General features: G+C 40.4%; 1 long non-coding RNA gene across 1 annotated transcript; it reads right to left on the bottom strand.

The window, feature by feature from the left end:
• Positions 1-18,577: 18,577 nt before the first annotated feature.
• Positions 18,578-20,547, bottom strand: LOC137186794 (uncharacterized). The gene is made up of 2 exons (XR_010929108.1): positions 20,427-20,547; positions 18,578-20,328 (listed from the first exon to the last, which is right to left on the bottom strand). It is a non-coding gene; the product is annotated as an uncharacterized lncRNA (long non-coding RNA).
• Positions 20,548-21,623: the final 1,076 nt, after the last annotated feature.

Genomic DNA, 21,623 nt, shown 5'->3' with positions numbered 1-21,623 from the left:
CAGCCAGTCAGTGTTAATCACAATCATGCACTGTCCTTGTCAGGGTGATGGTCTGAAGGGGCCACATCCACTTTTGTGCAAATACAAAAATTGCATGATTCTATTAACTTTCGAAAAAGCAGAGTTTACTTTGCTTTTTTTTCTCCACTTCATCCCCTCAGGGCTTCCGTAGAGGTCTGTTTGTCCTTGGATGGTAAGCAATGTTATTATTGGTATGAAAAACAGATAACAAAATGATAATTTCTGCATCTCTAAGTGGCTCTCGACTCCTTTCTTTGATTCTTGGTCTTTTTATTTTTGTCTATCATTGTGTCCTTGGTGCTTAGATTTAGTATTTATTGATGTCTGTGAGCCTTGAGTGCAATTAAAAATGAACCGCTGTATTTAAAGAGTGTCTCTCGCTTTTTTTTCTTGTCCTTACTGGTCTTCTCTCTCCTCACATGTCTCCTTCTCTATCTTAACATTCCTTTTTCCATAGCTTCTGAGATTAACACACAGATAGTATACAGAAGTGGGCCACTTCAGGCAATGATGCAGCACTGCTGGCCTTCTTCTGGCCCAGACGTAATGGATGCGAGCCTGAAATGGTCCACAGGTAAAATAGCAAATATGGCCCAAATATCCCTAATCAAATGTGGGCCTTTTCTGGTAAAGACGCAGTGCTCTCAGGTATGTCTATTCTGGATATGGGCCGGGTTCTTGTTTAATTTGGTTTTTCTTGGTTGACTTACGGCTTGTTTGTGACCCAGATCTGGGAAACTGTTTCAGGTATGTGGGCCGGATGAAAGTGCCGAAAGTGCCAGGTGTGAGCCAGATCTGGGCCACAGCAATTTTTGCCATCTGGGTTGCTTCCATAACAAGTTGGTGAATCAGAGAACAGCAATGCGTGAGGCTGTTCATCTGTGATTTCAACACAAACCCAAATCTTAACACAGCACAGCAGAGAACAGAAAGACAAAGTCCACACTGCTTCAGTGTCAAAACTCCTTCCATTAGTTTGGTTTTCAAGAGGTCCTCCAAATAAAATACCAGATACGTTGTTTGACCACGTGACTCCAGAACGACACATGAGTGTTTTCTAATCCAGTGCCCCTATTGGTAGTAATCAGCAGGACAACGTCTCTTGTCTGTGCTTTCCAAAACCGTTACATATCACTGTTAAAAAATAATGATGATTTATGATGCGACAACGCTGTGGTTAAGGTCTGGTTAGGTTTAAGCACAAAACCACTTGGTTAGGTTTAGAGAAAGATCATGGTTTGGGTTCAAATGATCACTTTGTTAAGGTTAGAGAAACATGTGGTGTGGGCCACCTTCATAGTCATGGCTACAATAATAACCACAGGGTTAAGGTTAGGGGATGATCGTAGTTATGCTTTCTAAAACACTGTCCCGATTTGGGGTTGGAAACAGGAAACGAACAGCGGTCTCTTGTTGCCTCCATCCACCCCTATACGTCATCTGAACTGCAACATTGTTCCGCCAAGGAGCTAAACATAACAGGGATGTATGTACAGTGTACATACCCATTTATCAGCATGTGCCTATGCTGATAAATGGGGGATGCTAATCTGCTTTTGATATTTAATATTAAAGTGTAATGTAGATATTCCATTGTTGTTTATGACGGTCACTTAGGTTGTCAACAGGGAGTGAAAGTAACTTGTAACGCTGGTTATTGCAAATGGATGGAAGCAAAGTGTGTAAGCACATGCACATACAAACTCGTGCGCAGATTTCTACTGTGCAACACCCCTCAGCGAAAATATGCTCCTGTGTGCACGACAACACAACAACCCTACTAACATGATGTTTTAAAAGGTGATGATATGTCAGTGTTGTGTTCACAGCTTGTTCCTGCCTTCCCCAAGTGGCCAAAAAATCAGTTATTTCAGTTTTAAGATCTTCACAGATGAGACATCAGTAAAGTTATGGTGAAAGCTACAAAATGGTGATCCAACACTGCGTCACTGAAGTCGAGGTTTTTTGTTCTCTTTTGTTCTGCACGAGGTTTCGTGTAGTTTCTGAGCCAGCAAGCGCTAAAGCTTCCTCTGGGCCTGAAACATGCTGTCTGTTTTTATTTCTCTTTTATCTTTTGTCTGTTTAGCTGCTATTATTTCTCTCTTAATGACTCTCTCTTTCTTTCTGTTTTATTCCTTCTTACTACTGATCTTTGCCTCTGACAGTTTTGCTGTAAGCAGAAACATACGATTTGTTAATCTTACACTCTTGCTTTAATTAAAATATTTCATGTTGCGATTTTCTTCCATCTCACATCCGACACCTGTCAAGGATTTCTGCTCAGTCTGCAGAAGTTTTTCCCAGGCAGATCTCTGTGTCTTCAGAGCGGTAGACATCTATTATAGCTGATTGTCTGGTAGCAGCTTGCTTATAATATGCTAATCAGGTGCAGTTTTTCTAATATCAGCAGAGCAGCGAGAATCAGCACTATCGCACACATCTGAAGACAAAGATTAATTAGTTCTGAGGAAGAGACGAAGAGATAAAAAGTTAGAAAGCAAGTCAGAAACAGACACATCTGAGATCAAGTGTGTGTGTGTGTGTGTGTGTAGTATATGTTGTTGTGTGTCTACATCTATTTGTGTGTTTGCAGCTAACACACATACCCTGTGGCCTCTCTCAGCAGGAGTTTCTCTCCTCACTGCAGAACCTGTCAGCTCTTTCGTGCTCTGAATCTGTCATTAAAACTGAAAAGGGAAAGTCAGAAACACAAAAGCAGAACTTTTGTCTCTTTAATTTCCCCTGACAGCAGACGGAAGGCGATGTTGGTTGTTAAGCTGCTGATAAAATCTGGATAAAAAGAACGGACGGTTAATCACTTTAATATCACAATTATGATTTCAGAAAAGGTCATTTGTACACCACAAAATCTCTTATTTATATCTGCAATACAATAGATTAATCGCTACCATCTCATCGACAGAGAGGTTCCCTGCATTTTGCATGAGATGGATGGCAAGCAATCACACCTTCACGAGTCCACCTCTTGACAGAGCTTTGTAGTGTGGGCCCTGCGAACTTTTATTGAGTTTACTGTGAACTACTTAGAAGTTTTCTACATTTCAGAATTTCTAAAAACTACTGCAAATTGCAGACATGTACTGTAAATAACAATATGTCTCTAATCTTTGTGATCTAAAAAGGATCAGCTCTGTTTTACACTTAAAGATGGAGAGCCACTAAAACACCTGACACAAAAGAAGATAAGGCAAAAGACATTTTTATGTAACAGAACATTTATTAAAAGGCAGCAATGTATGACGAATTGTAGTCTATCCAAAAAATCAAAATTAATCAAAATGAAAGAGAGAGGTTCCTTGTGTTTTGCATGAGATGGATGGCGAGCAATTGCACCTTCACAAGTCCACTTTTTGACAGACGATTGTAGTGTGGGCCCTGGAAACTCTCATTGGGTCGTCAGGTGGGCATCCTCTTTCTCAGTTGTTTCGTCAGTTTGAGCCCACAACACCCCTGGAAGGCTCAACAGAAAACTCCAGCATCCTGGGGCATCCTCCTCGGCTCCTCAAGCCCCACATCCACTCAACTCTCTCATGGTGCTTCAGCCATAGCCACTTGGATGCTGACTCTGTTTGCTTGTTAGCCACAACCTTCTTTTGGGTTGGTCCTCTGAGCCCCAGGATGGAAAAGGCTCTCCAGAGTGACTGCCCTGGAAATCCTCTGTAGCCTACTTCCACTGGGAGACTCCATTCCTGCCATCCCCACTGTTGGCATTCAAGGATGAGTGCTTGGTAGTTCCCGAGTTTTCTTTCATTGGCCTCCTCCATCCTCTCCTTCCATGGCACAGTCGGCTCAAGGAGCACCACTCGTTTGGTTGCTCTAGATCATAGAACTGTATCTGGCCTGAGCATTGAGCTGGTAATCTCCACTCTCATCTCCCAGTCTGCAGCTGTTGGTGGATGATCTGGAGGAGCTTTCCCCTGGTTTGTCAAACGTGATGAAGCAGAGCTCTTTGGTTTTGATGTTATTGCTCTTCTTCCTTCTCTCCTCTTCCAGGTCTGCAGCCACTTCAGCCAGGATCTGATCATGCCTCCACCTGAACTCCCATCAGCATGGCTTGTCTGGCAGGTTGATAGTATGTGTTCAAGGCTTGCTGGTCTTCCACAAAGGGTGCAGCTCGGGTTCTCCACCAACCCCCACTGATGGAGATTTGTTGGTGTGGGTAAGACATCGTAAGTGGAGCATAGGAGAAATTTGATTCGACTCTCCTCCATGTTCCACACATCTTTCCACCAAAAAGATCTTCCTTGGACACCATCCCGGTGTGTCCAGCTATGTTGCTGCTTCATGGACTCTGCCCTGGTTTGACTGCCCTCTTCCTCCACCACCTGGAGCTCTTTCTGGACTAGGCTGCGGTGATCCTTAGCAATTGCATCCTTCCATCTTGCCCTAGGTATGATGCTCAGTCCCAGTCTGCCCTAGTTGACTGTTCCTACAATGTCTGCATGGCGTAATCTCGCCTCTGTATCTACCAAAAGCTTTGTTTGCTGACCACTTCTTCCGGTTTGAATGATGATGCCTGCCTGGCAAACCCTTTTGTCACTGCTGTCACATTCGGCATCATGACTTGCCGAGCCTTGGATACCTTGTATTCCTCCACAACTGATGTTATCAGCAGCTGGAGTTTGCTTCCAGAGCTGTACAAGCCGATGGAGGGAAAACTCTTGGGGATTGACAGCCACCCCCTCAAGGAGCTATTACTAATGCTATTCTCCAAAGTCTCGACCATTATTAAGGGCATTTCATACATGAGCAGCAGCCAAAGGAGTCTCAGGAGGACTCCATGCTGGTAGCTCAGACTTTGAATCCTCCTGGCAGGCCAGTCTTCTCCAAGGCTCTCATCCATGTTTCAGCTTGTCCAAGCATCTCCCTCACATTCTCTCTGTCATTAAACTCTGCTCTGCATCACTCTGTATTATTTCAGTTATAGTCTTAAATGTAGTCTTGATAGTTTTTAAGAGATGAAAGCTTTAGCCAGAGGAAATGAGAACTGCACTTGCAAATCTAATCATCTGTAGCTTGTTTACATCCAAGTCACAGAGGGAAAACTCCTGTACTCAAACAAATGTAAAAATTACAACTTGAATTTATTATATATTAGTATTTTTAGAACTACTTCTTGGTGAACAAGAGGAAGGTGCAGTGACTGTGTGCCACTTGTTGTCATAGTATTTGGTACCATTGTACCTGTAAATTGACCAAAACCAAAACTGTTCTCAATCTGCACTATTGATCTTCTGCACTTAAGCAACAAGGCAGTGCTCTGACTCCATGTCTTTAAACTGTCATTCGTTCACATCTGCTGCTTGTGTTCAGCTTGTGCCTACATTTTTAGCAAATATCTGACCTGTTTTATGGGATAAGATACAGCGTGAAGGACTGACAGCTTTACGGTTATTCTTTTTCATTGGACAGTGCCAAGCTAGCTGTTTCCCTCTGCTTTCAGTCTTTATGCTAAGCTAGGTTAATGACATCCTGACTACAGCTCTGTAATTAACACAGAAACATTAGACTGATATTGATCCCATCTCAGTTTCAGAAAGAAAGCAAATATCCAAAAATGCAGAACTATTTCTTTAAGGGCTTTTCTCCTACATCACCTATCAAAGCCCTTTTTGCAATTGAGGTGTTTTTAAAACAGTGTGATTCTGACATTAAACCCTCTGAATCCATTACCAGCACAGGAAACCAGACAATGAATTCAAGAAATCTGAATAATGTCAAAAGGTCTATTTTAAGAAAGGCAGAGGAGGGAAACCTACAAATTGGGCTTAAACAAAAGAGGATGAAAAGCTTCTCTAGTCTTAAAAAGTGTCCTAATTTTTCACAAGTTTGCTATTTAGAATGGAAACTTTTCTTTTATACATCTTATATCCCTTTTGTCACTGAATATCTACTAATCTGCACCAGCTTGCCTCTTATGAGAGATACTTGGGCACGGAGCACACCATAAATTAACATTTGCTCTCCGCCTACATGGCCTGAAGCTGTATTCCTCACATCTCTTTTTCACCTCTTATCTGTCTCCCTCTCTCCATCCTACTCAGTCTCACTTTTCCTCATCTTCCCCCTCCCAACTCTGTCCTTCTCTTCCTCCTCTTTTTTCTCTATTTGTTGTTTTCCCCTCCCTTCTCTTATTCCATCCTCCATCTTAATATATCTCTCTTGTCCTGATCAACAGTGTCGTGTGTCTGTGTTTTTGGTTTTTACATGTTATTTGTGGAGTTATTTTCCATCCTTAACTATGTTTGTGTATTTTTTCCATTCTTCTCTTCTTAAAGGATAAATTGAAGTATTTTCAGCTTTCAGGCTTTCAGTCTGAAAACAGAACTGCTAAAAACAAAGCATGAATAACAAAAATAATAAAATATGAAAAAGGAAGTCCAGTTTGAGTAACTGAGCCATGAGTTGGAAGACTTACTAGATGCCAAAACTAAAACTAAATACAGCATACACGATACAAAGTAATTGGCAAATGCAGCATTTTACCAGACAATGTTGTTGAGGCAAGACCATAAGACTTTTATCACGCCTAGTTTGCACAGTTCACTCTTTTTTGCACATACAAATGTGTACACCTTCATTATTATGCATTTATTGTATTTTTGTATATAACTGATACTGTTATTATATTTCTCCCTTTTAATATACTTTAACAGCAATGCAGAGAGACTGAAAAGTGTGCAATGGTGTAACTTGTTGCTCTGTGCGGATGACAAGAAAGTTGTTGAAAGTCTTTGGATTTTGAATCTTGAATCTACTACGACAAATCTAAATGTCTGATGTCAAAAAGGTCTATTACACAACTAAACAGGCCATTGTGTGTGTGATCTTAAATGTTTTTAATAAAATGTCTTTCACCTGTTTCAGGGTGTGTGTTTTGATGGATATGCATGTGTGTGATTATAAACTGATATATATACAGTTTCAGGTGCCCTTCAGGTGATATTTGATAAAGAATCTGATTAACAAACAAAAAAAACCTGTTTATTGTTCTTGTGTGTTACATTGTTCAAACGCTGGGATTTCTCAATTTGGAATCCAGACTTTCTCATTTGCACCTCTAACAAAATTACAAAAGCTTATTAAAATGTTCTTATGAATAATATCAGGACATAAATTGGCTCTCTACAGCGAAGTTTGAAGTTACAAATGAGCTGCTTTGCTGTGCCGTTTCCCTCCTTCCTACCGCATTTACAGTACAAAGAAACATCCTTAAGGCTCACGCTCGGCTTCAAACGCTTCTTGTTTGGGATTTTTCAAAAGACTTCAGGAGACAATTCTTTTTAAGTGAATGCAGAAGATGATGTGGAGCCATTTTCCACCAACAAAATATAAAGTTATTGTCGAGTGAGTGAGGGGCTGCAGTAAAAGCTAAATATGGACTGAATAACAGTGGTTACTGAGAGACTGACAGAGCTATGATTTTGCTGTTTCTCTCTGTGGCCTGTTTTTCTCTCACCCTCATTTTTCTTCCCATATTGTCTCCTCTTCACACCAAAAACCCCTGTGTCCAGCAAGACAGGGGGAGCCTGATAAGGCAACAAGCCATACCTGAACCCCATTAACCTGTCCTATATATTTCCCTTTGTTTGTCAGTGGCAGAGGAGCCATGGGAGCGAAGAGCTGTGAGACCGTCTAACTCAACCAGTAGACAAGAGCTTAAAAAGAGACGAATCAAATATTTATTCTGGTTGCAGAAATACAGCATTTCCATTGGTTGAACATGTGTTTAAACATGTGTCTCACAATAAACTCCATTTAATGATGTTTTGTCCTACATGATACCAAAGGATATTGGTGCATTTGGACACCTCATAGATTAGGTGTCTGTCTGGTTTCAAGCAAAGCAAAAAACAAAACAAAACTGTGAGACATTTTCAAACCACAGAAACAGAACAACAAGTGACAAATTGAAAAACCAAGAAACAAAACACACGCCCACACACTTCACTGTGTTACATAAATGCAGATGATGACTCTGTAGCAGCTCCTACAGTGCCGGTCAGGCCTGACAAATACTGTTCTTAATCCAGTCAAAACAGTTGGAATCAAGTGCTGAAATGCACATATCTACTGTAGCTTTGGTCTGATGGTGATGCTACAAGAAGAGCTACCAAAATAACTGTCAGTATCTTCAAAAAAATTCACTTCATTTCAAAATCCAACCATCAGAATTCTTGGAAAATACCATGTACAGATGTGCCAGATGTGCAGATGTGCTGAACACTCATACCAAATGTCATGGTAACCTGGACATTTGTGGTTGAGATATCTTGCACAACCAAACTAGCACAGACTGGAGCTGTTTTTAGGTATTTTGGGACAAATCGGGCCTCAGGTCAAATCTCAAATCTCAAGGCAATTCAAGTCAGTCAGGTCAAGTAATTTAAAGGGGACATGTCGTGCTTTTTATGATTTTCTGTTATTTTTATACTGTCATGATGTCGGGCGTTAAACAAAACCTAAAACTTTAGGTGAACGTATGCAGCCTTTAAGTCAAATCCCAGGGATCCAACCTACTCTAAATGCTTTGTTTGCAAAGATACCTCTACTTCCACCTCGTGATGACATCAGATTATCACAAACGATTGTCTGTTCTGCGGCCTTTGTCGCTAAGGTTGCTCCATGGGTTGTTCACATTGTCCATTTTTATATTTTGGATTCCGGCTCCAACATGTATGGATGTATTTGAGAAGTTTATATTTCCAGTAAAGAATAAGAAAAAGAAATGAAATCCTACTACTGCTGTTTGTTTACGTAGCCTGCAGAGCCGGAGGAAGCTTCCTAAAGTTGGCCAATCAGAACAGAGTGGGCTCATCAGGAGGCGGGCCTTAAAGAGACAGGAGCTAAAACAGCCTGTTTCAGACAGAGGCTGAACTGAGGGACTGTAAAAAAGGACCAGTATAAGATAAATAAGGAGGGTTTCTTGGAAAGGTGCAGAATATGTCCTCTTTAAGAAGAGACTGAAGTCCAGTGTCAAGTCTTTGAGGGTAGAGACCTTCAAGTCCCTTCAAAATCAGTCTCAAATCGGATCTCAAGTTCATGAGGACAAGTCCAAGTAAAGTCTGAAGAATTCTTGGATCCAGTCTCATCCAGTCTCAAGTCAGGTCTCAATGCTCAGGCTATCTTTGGGCGATTCTAAGTCAAGTCTCATGTAATTTTAAGAAAAGTTTCAAATTAAGACACAGGTCCTTGAGGCTAGTTCGAATCAAGTCTTCGCAGACAAATTTCAAGTCAGTTGCAAGCGTTTCAGGTTTCTGATTGTCAAGTATTGAACTGAGTATTTCCTTTTAAAGGTGTGTTAAAAGTGTTTTTACGTAACTGAGATCAAATCTTTTCAGTGCAGAGGCCTGATAATTAAATATTTATGGTGTGTAGCTATGTATGACCTTCTGTAGCTGTTTATTTATTTTTGGGTTTCTTTGTTTTTTGGGGGATTTTACTAGATTTTACCAGACTCAAGTCATGTAAAATCCCACACTGGTCAAGTCCATGTCAAGCCTCATGTCTTCATTTTTGTGATGCAAGTGTGACTTGAGTCCAAGTTTTAAATCTACAGCTCTGGCACCGACACTGTGAGCAACAAGTAGTAATGAAGTCAAAGTTCAGGTGAGACAGTGGTCTCTCTTGAGAGAAAAATAAGAGCTTTCAAAATACCTCAGGAAAGCGAATGAAAGCGAGGAGAGGAGGAGTGGGTTTATGATTCAGAGCAGAAACTGCCAGGATGTATTCTGTGAAGATGTAAAATGACTCCGCTGCTCTGACACACTGCAATATACATCTGAAGGGTTTTCAGAAGGCAATAGATCTAAATTGATTTTGAAAGAAAACCAAGGTACTCTGCTTCTTTTCATCCAAAACGGAGATGCCTTTATTTAGGTGTCAGAGCAAAACAAGGACATTTAAAGCCATATTTGCTACACTCACTCCTTTCAGCTGGAGAAGCTTCAACTGTGTGGTATGCCGTCTAAATGCAGACGTTTTATTTAGACCAGGGGAAAAACAGGTCTGTGGTTTTTTTTTTTTTCGAAAGATGAGGAATTCAATACCTTAAGCCTTCCGCTGAGCTCAGTTTTACCGATACTGTGCTCTGCCAGAGCTCCATGGTTTTGTCATACTGGGATGATGCGATGAGAAATAAATGGTTTCTCCATGATCAAAGGACAGAAATCTTTTTGTTTGGATTCATGCACGTGTACTGAGTATTGAGAGGATTTAAAATGGCTTCAGCACTCGGGGTCATGATACTCAACTCATGAAGGAACATGGGAACGTTCAATTACAGCTTAAAATGGTTAAATTGATCTATTGAACTAAGTATAATCCATAGAGGCGCGGGGACATGTCTCATGGCTTTTTGTGGTTTTGTTATTTTTATACTGTTGGATGTTAAACGTGGTCAACGTTCACAAATGCTTTGTTCTTATTGGACAGGGGATAGTGAAGAGGAAGACAGGAAACAGGGGGAGGAAGGGATTGGGTATGATATAAATGTCTCTAGCTGGGATTGAACCATTTACATTGTGGTTGTGCTACCAGTCAATCCATTTGCAAAGTTACCTCTACTTCCCCATCAAACTGCAAAGCAACCAACAAAGTGTGTTAGTTACCTAAAGGCGCCTTTAGACTGTGCAATGAGAATGATGGTGTAAGTTTATTACACATCACATTGTGCAGGACATCTATAATAAAATCTTGGTCACAATCTGTGTGTCTGATATCAGTTTGAAGTTGTCAGATTGCGAGATGAACGTGTGGTGAATCGTAGCGCAGAGACACATCATCAGCTCGTCATCCATCCGCAGCTCTGATGTTTGAACATGCGAGATGTTTTAAGGAGAACAAGTGTGTTTTCTCCCTAAACTTTATTTTAAAAACCGCACTTACGAAATGTCATGATGTCTAGACATGGGTCATAGCAGCTGTCACATTTGAGTTATGAGTTCTGCTTCAGTCTGTCTTTGGTCTCCGAAGCTCCAAATCGGTCATCAGGACATCGTTTTGGATTGATGACCGATGATTTCACCACGTTTCTCTCACAATTGTCAATTTTGGTCTCAGACAGAACAAAATCACCCTGTGTAAAGGGACATTAACCTTAACTATACCTTTAGTTTATTTGTTAGATCTTTCCCTGACCTTAATCATACTGTAGTTACCATGCTTAATGCAAATTCATCACCACTGAATTCAATCCTTTTGGCAGCATCATCCAATATCAGTGTTACTGTCTGGCCAAGGTTGGTGTTTTTAATTTCTTCCTCATGTATTCTTTCCCTCTGTCACCCTGTCCTTCTCTTGCTCACTAATTAATCCCTACTTCACCTCCTTCCCTCCTGTATCACTCGGGGTCCTTTATCCCCTCCTTAACTCCTCCTCTCCACCCTTCCTCTCTGCCTCTCCTCCCTGGTGTGTCAGTGCAGAGAGTGTTTGCCTTCTCCTGGAGACTTCTCATGTCAGTCTGCTTGTACAAACCCCAGGGAGAACAGACTGGATTAATAACAACCTGCTTCAGCCTGTCATCTCCTGGAGGAGAAAGAGAGGGAGACAGGAGAGAGAGCAAAGGGGGGGGGGCGATGGGGACGGAGTGAACACAGATGAAAAGGCAGAAAGAAAAAATGGGAGGAGGGGGAGATGGAGGGAGGAAGGAGGGAAGAGAGGAAGAAACGAGGGGGATTAGGGACAGAATAAGGAAGGAAAGAGGAAACAGAAGACTTTTAAAATGTGATGATGGATCAGTAGTGGGAAACAACAAGTATATTTACTCAAGTACTGCTTAAGTATAATTTTGAGGTACTTGTACTTTACTTGAGTATTTCCATGTGATGCTACTTTATACTTCCACTCCACTACATTTCAGAGGGAAATATTGTACTTTCTACTCCACTACATTTATTAGACACAATGGATAATATAACAAGCTTTTAAAATACAACACATTGTTAAAAATGAAACCAGTGGTTTGATGTCTTACAAAAAGCAGTGTGTAGTCGGGGTCACATTTCAGATGTCTGTGAGTTGTTAACAGCTCCACCAAATAGTGATTTTTCCCTCTAAACTTCTCTCGTGGTTGCATTTTAATAAAAGTTCAAATGATCCAATATTTCAGCAAAAATCAAAGATTAGAGAAAAAGTCCAAAAACTGAAAACAGATTTGTGTATCAGAACTTTGTTTTGTCTTCTTTCCTCTCCCATTAATCATCTCACGACTCCTCAGATTTATCTGCTGACCCTTTGGAGGGGCCCGACCCCTAGGTTGGGAACCACTGGACTAAACTAGCTAACTGTATATAATAGATGTGTAATGATTCTGAAACCAAGACTGAAACTGTGACACAAACTTCAATGGTCTCGAGACACGGTTCCATCTTCCATATTCCCTCCCCACCAACCCGCTGCCACCGCTGCAGCCTGTTGAGTTCTCATTACTTAAAAAAACTCACTCAACCCCTGCAAGATGATTCGTTTCACTATCAGAATTTGATCAATTCGGTCTGATAACATTTGGAAAGTCTAGAAGAGCTGTACGATTAAATTAGCCAAGCGGCTAACCAGAAGTTAGCCGCTTGGCTAATTGGCTAATCGTTCTGGAGGAAGTCTCTACACCAGATTTAAAAACGCTACTATACTGTGAAATATAGAGAGATTTACCTGGTGGTGATAAACTTAATCAGTATTGTGTGAACTCGTTTGGCAACAGCTTGAATGTAGAGGGTGTTCATTCATTCATATGTAAATGTTCCACACTGCAGGTTTAAGTAAAGCATCTGAATACTTCTTCCATCACTGTGATGGACAGATGTTAACCTTTAACCCTCTAACTTTAACTCTTAAAGGTTCAAGAGAAAAGTTGTATTAAGTGAAGAAGCAAAGGGAAGGAGGGATGAATGGAGGTTTGGATAGACGGAGAGATGGAGAGAAGTATCAAGATGTCTGCAGAGAGAACTCCGGTGGGATCATACTGGAGGAGTGTTAATTAGAAAATTATTTTCTCCTCCCTGTCTTCATTAGCACCCTTCTCTTCTCTTCCTCATCCTACCACCTCCTCTCCCGCAGCCGCTCCATCCCTCTGTCTTTTAATGAATCTCCTCTCTTCCTCCTTTTCATTAAGGGAAATCTCACCTTCACCTCGCTCCATCCCACCAGCCCTCTTCTTCACACAGGCTGCGTCTCCAGGAATGTAAAAACTCAGAGCAGATATAAGACTTATTTTATCCGCTGGTGAGTCAGATCTGATCTCATCACTGATGCTTAAACATACAAAACTGAAAAGTCTGATGATGAACCACCTGTTTAGCTGCTTAGTCTCTTGTCTCTAAAGAGCCGTGCTTGAGATGTGTTTTACATTTCCATATTTTGAAAATTAAACCTTATTTTCAGCTTTGTGAAGACACTTAAAAAATGATGTGCTCATTACAGAATATTACACCCATATGTGATTGTTGAACATCTCATTCCAACACCGTAGGCATTAAAGGATCAGTTCACAACAGTCTTTTTAGCATCAAACTCCATCTTTGTGTTTCCTCGGGATCTTCTAACGGTCAGGATGAAGAGGAGGAACGATCACAACAAGAAAAAACTGTGTGAATGTTCATTTGGATGTGAAAAATTGTGAATCCGTCCTTTGAAGCGTCTCCATTGTTCTGGTTTCAGGCTTTACAACTGAAGTCATCCTGTTGTTCTTTATTGTTGTATGATTCTGATGTTTGAGTTAGAGATGTAATCAATGCATGAAAAGGCAGAGGAAGAAAAAGAGACTGAAAACTCCTCAGAGTGTCTGTCTCCATGGTAACCCATCTGCTGAGGGTTTGATGGTCATTTATTTCTGCATTAGAACGTCATGAAACAATCAGAAAGTAAAGTTTTACTTCTCTCGCTCATGCTCTCATCTGGTTTGCATGCTTTCTTCTCTTTTTCTCACTCTTTTTTTAAAACAACAAAGCCTAACTTTACTTTTAACATTAACAAACGACAACAAATGTCCTCCTCTCCTAATATCGATACTATTTGTGTATGAGTGTTTTGTTCAATGAATGAAGTGGTGCAATGCATCGCATAAACCTAAAAAGTCTGTCAGAAGTTAAATGACATGGGTGAATTCACATGAGCTGATCACCATCATCCTTCCAGAGCAAATATACTTGTTCACTTTTTTATTTTCAAAGGGTTATTGGAACTTTTTTTTGTTGTTTTTCTTGTGTAACTTTCTCTCTCAGGTGGCTGACATGATTAAAGCAGCAACCTGTTCTTCTGTTTCTCATCTTCAGAAACACCCACATACAGTATACGCATACACACAAGCACACACACACACACACTCCTCATCTTTCTATGCACATGAGGAAATAGCATTATACAGTGACGCTTATGTAAAAAGCACACACTCCTTATCTAACGGTGTGGTGTGTCTGCTCCCGGCAATGGGAAGCCTGTCATTCAATAAGCCTTTCAAAGCAGGCAGCCTCCGTCGGTGTGTGTGTGTGTGTAGTGTGTTTGATACTGTGCAGTGTGATCCATCAATGTAAACTCATTTCCTAGATGACACACACACACACACACACACACACACTCCACTTCACCATTGCAACGGATCAGTTTCAAGCAAGCGAGTCTGCAGCACATTTGTCAGTGTTATGTTTGTTAAGAATGAAGGCTGCTTATCTTACCCGTGTCCTTTTGAAATTATATATATGAAGACTGTTTTTAAAGGATGAAAAGGTCATGAGCATCACTCAGCACCTTGGTAACCATCTTAACTTTCGACTGGGGAAAGTCAGTTTTCTGGGGAAAATGTGTGGACGCTGCTCTAAAGCAGCCGTGAAAAGATAGAAAGTTTAAATCAATATACTGACATCACTTTTTTAGTATAATTCTTACTTCCTATAATATCCGTGCATATCAACAATGGTATATTTATGGTTAGGGAAACAGAGAGATTTTGCTGAATAATCCACGTTCTTCTCTGGTGATAGTGTTGAGATAATAGTGAGTGGTGTCAGTGATTGTGATGTGAAAAGTCACTGCGTATGTGTCCGCCGCCTCCGTCTCTTCCTGCTTCCAGTTTCTCGTCGCGCTCTCATCGGACGACACGGCTCGTCTCCCGTCTCAGACTCCAACCGCAAGCACGTCTTGTTTTTAGGATCAAACGTCTGAAAACTTTCGAAGCACGTGGCGGAGCTCACGTTGTTCTCAAACTAAACGACCCGTCATGACGGACACGAGCTTAGATTCGACGGCTTTTGTCTCAGATCTTAAAAATCGTGGAAATGGTCCAAATCAGGCTTAACTCACTCTGAACAAAGCCCAGCTGATTCTTGAATGTGTTGGTGATTAGCTTACTTGCAAAGACAATACGGGGGGATATTTACTAAGCTTGTTGCAAATTAGTGAGGGCCGCAGACTATTGTGTTGCCACATTATTTTTTTTTAATTTAGCAGGGTATTTACTGAAACTACAAATGTAAATGAGCCACAGTTCTATTAATTTGTATAAAGTGCAGCTAAATAAGAGCTTTGACCAGCGTTGTGCATGTTTGGAAAGGAATGGAGCACAAATTGAAGTGTTTTTTGGCTGCTGAGTGGATGTAGAAGAGTATTAAACACTTAGAAAATATGACTTAAATATCCTGATTTTGTCAGCTTAGCAAAAAGACTAGCGGTTGAGTGATTTATGAAAAATCAAAGGGAGGTTTTTGGTAAAACTATTAAACTCCTTTCACAAGATTGTTTTGTAAGCAGATGATAGAACGGCCTACTTAATTATAACTGGCTGCTTCAGTCATATCACACCGGACTGCAGCTGCTGAGACATAAATCAGCAGGAGAGATGAAGGAAAACAGAAAGTGAAGTTGTGTGAAAGATAGCAGACTCTTGTGTTGCTGAGCAGATATTTGTATGAATTTCCATATTTTACACCTCTGAAGAGGAAAAATTTATATCACATATCACATGAGCCCAAACACACAATTTTCAGCTTAGTAAATGTTCCAAAAATGTTGGAATATTCCTTTAACCGACTAGAAAGAATTACAGCTGCTATGTGGAGCATTTTGAAACATCATCGTCAAATTAATTGTTTCACATTTGGATCGTTTCTGTTAACTGAAAGAAAAGAAGGTGAAGACTAAATCAACAAGATGATTCATCTTTCAGATCAATATAACACTGACGGATCATCAACCGTACATCAGTGAAATGTTTTCTGGCCAATTATGTACAAACTATTTGACTAAAAACAGAGTAAACAGGGTTTCTCAGGAACACTTTTCTCCCTCTGAAGCTTTGAGCTATTCTATTTTGTAATCTGTGTTGTTTTGCTGAGATTTAATTAACACAACAAAGGGCTTCAGTGTCCTCTGCTGCCGTCACCCAGAGGATAAGTAACTAGAAACATCAGAAATTAAATTAAACTGCGGAAGACTCATTACTGTTTGTGGGTTAGCTGTGTTGAGATTAGAAACAGATCAAGTTTCGTTTTTGTTTTGGCCAATCAGTTCAGGCTGGTTTTCCCTGCTTAACTTCAGTGGTGAGTGTAGAAACTGTATGATTTGTGTCTCCACAAATCCCAGTAATTAATGTCCTCAGTCCTCGTTTGGAGAAAAAAATATTTAAAAGTTTATCTGAAGATAATTTGAGGCTTCAGCAGTCTGAGTTAGTCATATCAACTGGATATCTGACGCATTTACAGTCTTTTTAGCACCAAATTCCCTCTTTGTGTTTCCCTGTTGAGCTGCAGGTGGAAGTATAGTAACAAAAAGAGGAACTTTGACACTAAAAAGACTGTAACGTTGAAAGATGTCTACTTGATTTGACTCATTTTGATGCTGAAGCTTCATATGAGCTTCAGATAAACTTTTAAATACATTTTTGCACAGAAGGAGGACTTTACATTGTAAGGTCATTATGAAGGGATCTTCTAATGGTCAGTATGAACAGCAGGAATGATTACAGCAAGAAAAACATGTTTCAATGTTCATTTGGGCTCCTGACTGTTGTTTTAAGACACACTTGAATAATTGTGAACCGCTCCTTTAAGGTAAAGTTTTTCAATTTTTCTAGTTTTTAACATTGCACTTATTTTGGATGAATGTTTTCTAGCTCACCTGCATATAAATCTCTGTTTCGTGTTTCATGTTTTTGCATTGAACCTGTCACACTTCTGTATCTGTAGCTATCTATCAGTTGCCTTTTTTGCTTTTTTTATTTTTGGGTACCAATAATTGAGCCAAGTCGAGGGGTTGCAAGATAATTAATGGGACAGAAAAGAAGAAAAACATTGTTCCTCCAGCTAAACTTTTCTGGTTTTAAAGAAAGCTTTCGGAGAGACAATCACTCATATGTGAAAATGAGGCACAAGCTGGAAGAAAATGATTGTTCTGTTTTGTCATCACCGTGGGACTCCAACTCTCCGAGGTTTTCACTGGGATTTGTTCACACGCATTTCTGTCATCCAATTATCATTTCAGCTGAAGAATATTTAAACCACATTTAAATGTTTTGTCTCTCTGCTGTCATTGCAGTTTGTGCTGCTTCGCCCCTCCGCTTCCCCGCTGACACCACTGTCAAAAGCATCGCCATCTTTATGAGAGAAGAGGCAGAAAATACAGGTTATGGTAATTATGAAATTTAATGAATAATGCTTGTATGCTTTGGTTTGCTTCAGCACAGCCATAAAGCCACCATTAGAGTTACTTGTGCTCAGAGAGGCAAAGAGCAGCTTGCAGGTAAATTTATCATCATTTAAACCGCCCTCACACAGACATATTTTGTCGGTTTGGAGTTTGACACTTCATAAATCAAACAATTTTCCTCCTAATTACCTTTATTGGAGCCAAAATTAAATCATCACCCAACTAATAATTCACCTTTTCTCTTCCTCAGCCCAGACGTAAGAGTAAATAGAAACCAGAGACTCAAGTTTATTGTCAGGTGCACAGTAAACACCATGCAATGAGATTCTTATTTTGCTAGTCCACCCTTCACAAAAAAAAAGAGTTAAATTAAATAAGTTCAAGTATTGCACAGCACAATACACAGTATGTGTAAAGTACAGTATTGCACAGCTTAGTATTGTGCAAAAAGAAAGCAGTGATACTGACTTGACTGAGCAACAGATCATAAAGTAAACTACATTAATGCAAATATTGCAAATAGCAGAAATTGTCATAAAGTGCACTATGCATTGTTGCAAATAATAGTGTGAGTACTGCAGCAACTGCACTGTGTCTGTGTAAAAACTGCACAGTCTTTCCATTACCAATGTGGTTAACAACTTTCTAAACAGTATTTAATGTATTCAGTACTGGTATTTGTCTGAATGGTGAACTAGTTTTCACACTGATGAACAACAGATTAAATACAAGCTGACAGAAATCCTAGAAACTGTTTTTCAAAAGCGCTGCTCTCATCTCCATTACAGACCTCTGCTCCACGGAAATCCAAACTAAAAAATAAAAACTGCAGCATAAAAAACACCACACGACGTATTGTTAGGTTCAACATCACAATTGATGGAAATGTGCCAATTTGAAATTTCTTTTTGCTATTTTTTTGGGGGGGGGGGGGATATGTTTTATCTGGGTGTGCAGACAAGCATGAACATGCTGTTCCTGTGAGATTACAGCTCTGTGTGTGTTCCAGGTATGTGCTCTTGTCTCGTCTACCTTCCAGCCGATTTTACCTCTCTCTGAAAGTAAGTGGGACATCAAAGGGAGACTTGAAAACTTAAACGTGTTGGATACTTTCTCAACTGGGGTTCAGCACGCTAAGGCCCCTGCCTCTGGGCACTTGCTTGCAAGTTCCTCACTCAGAACTGGTCCAGACGGGGGCCCCAGTTTCCCTGATTAGAGCATTGTAGTCCAAAAAAAACTCCAAGAACACAGCTCCCAGGGTCACAAGAGGCATAAACCCCTACATCATGAAAAGGTGATCATTGTCTGAGGGGTTTCTGCTTTAGAACAAACCTTAGATGCAAGTTAGTGCAAGATAAATTTCTCCAAGCAGATTAGAGAAACTGGTAGATTTCTCCAGGAGAAGGCTAATTATTTTACCAAGTATTTGGGTAACCATGTTTCTAATCACCTTTTTACAAGTACACATGCACGACAAGGGCCTCTAGCAGACCGATACATCCTCGTATTTAGAAATAATTTAATTTGAAGTCCGACTAAAACTGCAACACAAAGTGGCCTCTAGAAGTTTCAATAAGTCGGTTTCCACTGCTGAACATTTGTTAAATTCAGACACATTTACACTGCGAGTTCTGTCTGAAAAATGGGGCACAACACACATCGTTATCTGTGAAAAGTAATTTTCTGCTGTTTGTTTTTAGCAAGAGCTCCACAGAGACTTTTAGAGGAGAGAGCTGATCAGTTGATTCTGGCGATGCATCAGTACCTGGGATTTTTGCCATTGGACAGTTTTGTCTTTTAATTTCAGCCAAAACTATCATGCAGCGTTCATGCGCTGCTGGGGGAATCCGGCATATGGGAGGTTTCCAGGTTGGTCGGTGAACGGTGTCACCGTGCTGTCGAAGTGAGAGTCCAAGTTGGAGAATTGATGAGCGTTTGGCACTCGAACACATCGAACACCAAGTGAGCTGCACGTTTTCCTTCCAAACTGGACTCCTCTTTCATTAATACCCCTTTCCTCTTCACCCCTCTCTCCTCACATCTCCTTGACTTTATTCCTTTATCTCCATCTCTTCTTCCTCTTTGCTGTCATGTTGGTTTTGCTGCAGTGTTTAAACAGCCTGTCGTTGTTTCTCAGAGGTCGCGGAGTCATGCTGATGATGCTCATGATGTTTCTTTTTACAAATGTAAAAGTAACACTGTTTGAAATGAAACGACACACTTTGTAAAATGCTGCTTGTTTGTTGAGATGTCAAATGTCCGAGTGTGGACGTCCCTGCTGTTTCAAGGTCGTGGGTCACTGCAGGTGATTCGACGCGAGATCCGACGACCGACCGGTTCCTCCCGGTGTTCAGTGAGAGGAAGTCGAGCCTCATGGTGAGAAAACAAGTGAGTCTGTCTGCTCTGTGCAGCCAGCAGTAGAGAACAGTGCTGACCAGCACAAAAATAACTCAACTGTTGTGAAAAAAAAGCCAATGAAGGAGTGAAAAGGGACCAGAACGCCCTGTAAAGAAATTAAACAAGGCTTTCAAACAAGTGATTCCAAGTGGGTGTTTATTCAGCAGCTAGCAGCAGACATAAAATACCTGCTCACTCGCTTTAATCCATCCAGCTGGATATGAACATAATGAGATTTACTAAATGATGATGACCCTGAAAAGGAAAGTAATTAAAATTATAATTGGTTGAACTCTCTGTCATTTGTGCGCTTGCCAGTGTGTGTCTGTGTGTCACAAGTGGTAAATCCTCACATGTGGAAGATATCTTCATGCACCTTCACCCGCAACTAATGAGCGAATCTTCGATAGAGATGTGTCACGTGACGATATTTCTGCCAGATATTCCTGGCGCCCGTCCTCTCAGTGAGCGGATGAGGAACTATTTATACACAGAGGATTTAAATATATTTCATGTTTATATTTTTTTTAAAAACCCTGACATTAACCTCTTACACACATTAAAATGTATGTAACAGTGTGTGCATTTGCATAATAGATACGGTTACTGTCTTCCAGATGTTACAAACACGCACAGCTTCACATGTATATGCCACTGTTTATGTCACGTGTGTAAAACTCTTTCTCTGACTGACAAACAACAGAATCAGTCCTGTTAACTGATGATACTTACTTGTCTTCCCATCGACCATGCAACTTTTGTTCTCCCGGGTCAATTTTGACCCGGGAGGACAAAAGTCCACAGATGCTATAAATTTTAATAAAACACCTAAATTTCAATGAAAGTAGTGATCATTACTTTTACTTGCAAAGTGTGTGATATGGAACCATCCATGTGATTTTCAGGCAATTAGATGAAAGAAATCTATATTTGTGATATAAAAACGGGTCAAATTTGACCCGAGGACAACAGGAGGGTTAAAGGACAGGTTCACAGTTTTTTAAGTCTGCCTTGACACAACAGTCAGGTGCCCAAATATTGCACACTGATCATTGGATTACTCCCTTCAAATGCATTGAAGGGAATCACTAACATTGTAAGTGCATTATGAAGGGATCTTCTAATGGTCAGTATGAACAGGAAGAATGATTACAGCAAAAAAAAAAAACATGTCAATGTTCATTTGGGCTCCTGATTATTATTTCAGGACAGACTTGGAAAAATGTGAAACTATCCTTTAACAGACGGTAAAACAATAGAGATGCACACATTATACACAGCGTGTATAATCGATGCTGTCAATTATACACGCTGTAGCTCTGCTCGTATCCACACATACGATATCCACACATCATATTATCATGTAAAAGCCTGATTTGTGTTTAAAGGAGAACAGTGTGATTTGTTACAGCTGCAGCAGCTCGTTCGTATTTACTGCTGTTTAGCTTCTTTTTTTCTTAAACTCGTTTTATAACATGTGCCACTTATAATTACATTTAACTCACTGACGACTTCCTAAATTAGGAGACGCGAACGTGACGTCTCGACGT

The sequence above is a fragment of the Thunnus thynnus genome, chromosome 7 (genome assembly GCF_963924715.1).
Source record: "Thunnus thynnus chromosome 7, fThuThy2.1, whole genome shotgun sequence".
In the NCBI taxonomy this organism is placed as follows: domain Eukaryota; kingdom Metazoa; phylum Chordata; class Actinopteri; order Scombriformes; family Scombridae; genus Thunnus; species Thunnus thynnus.
Note: the sequence above shows the minus strand (reverse complement) of the source record. Positions and strands in the feature narration are given on the sequence as shown.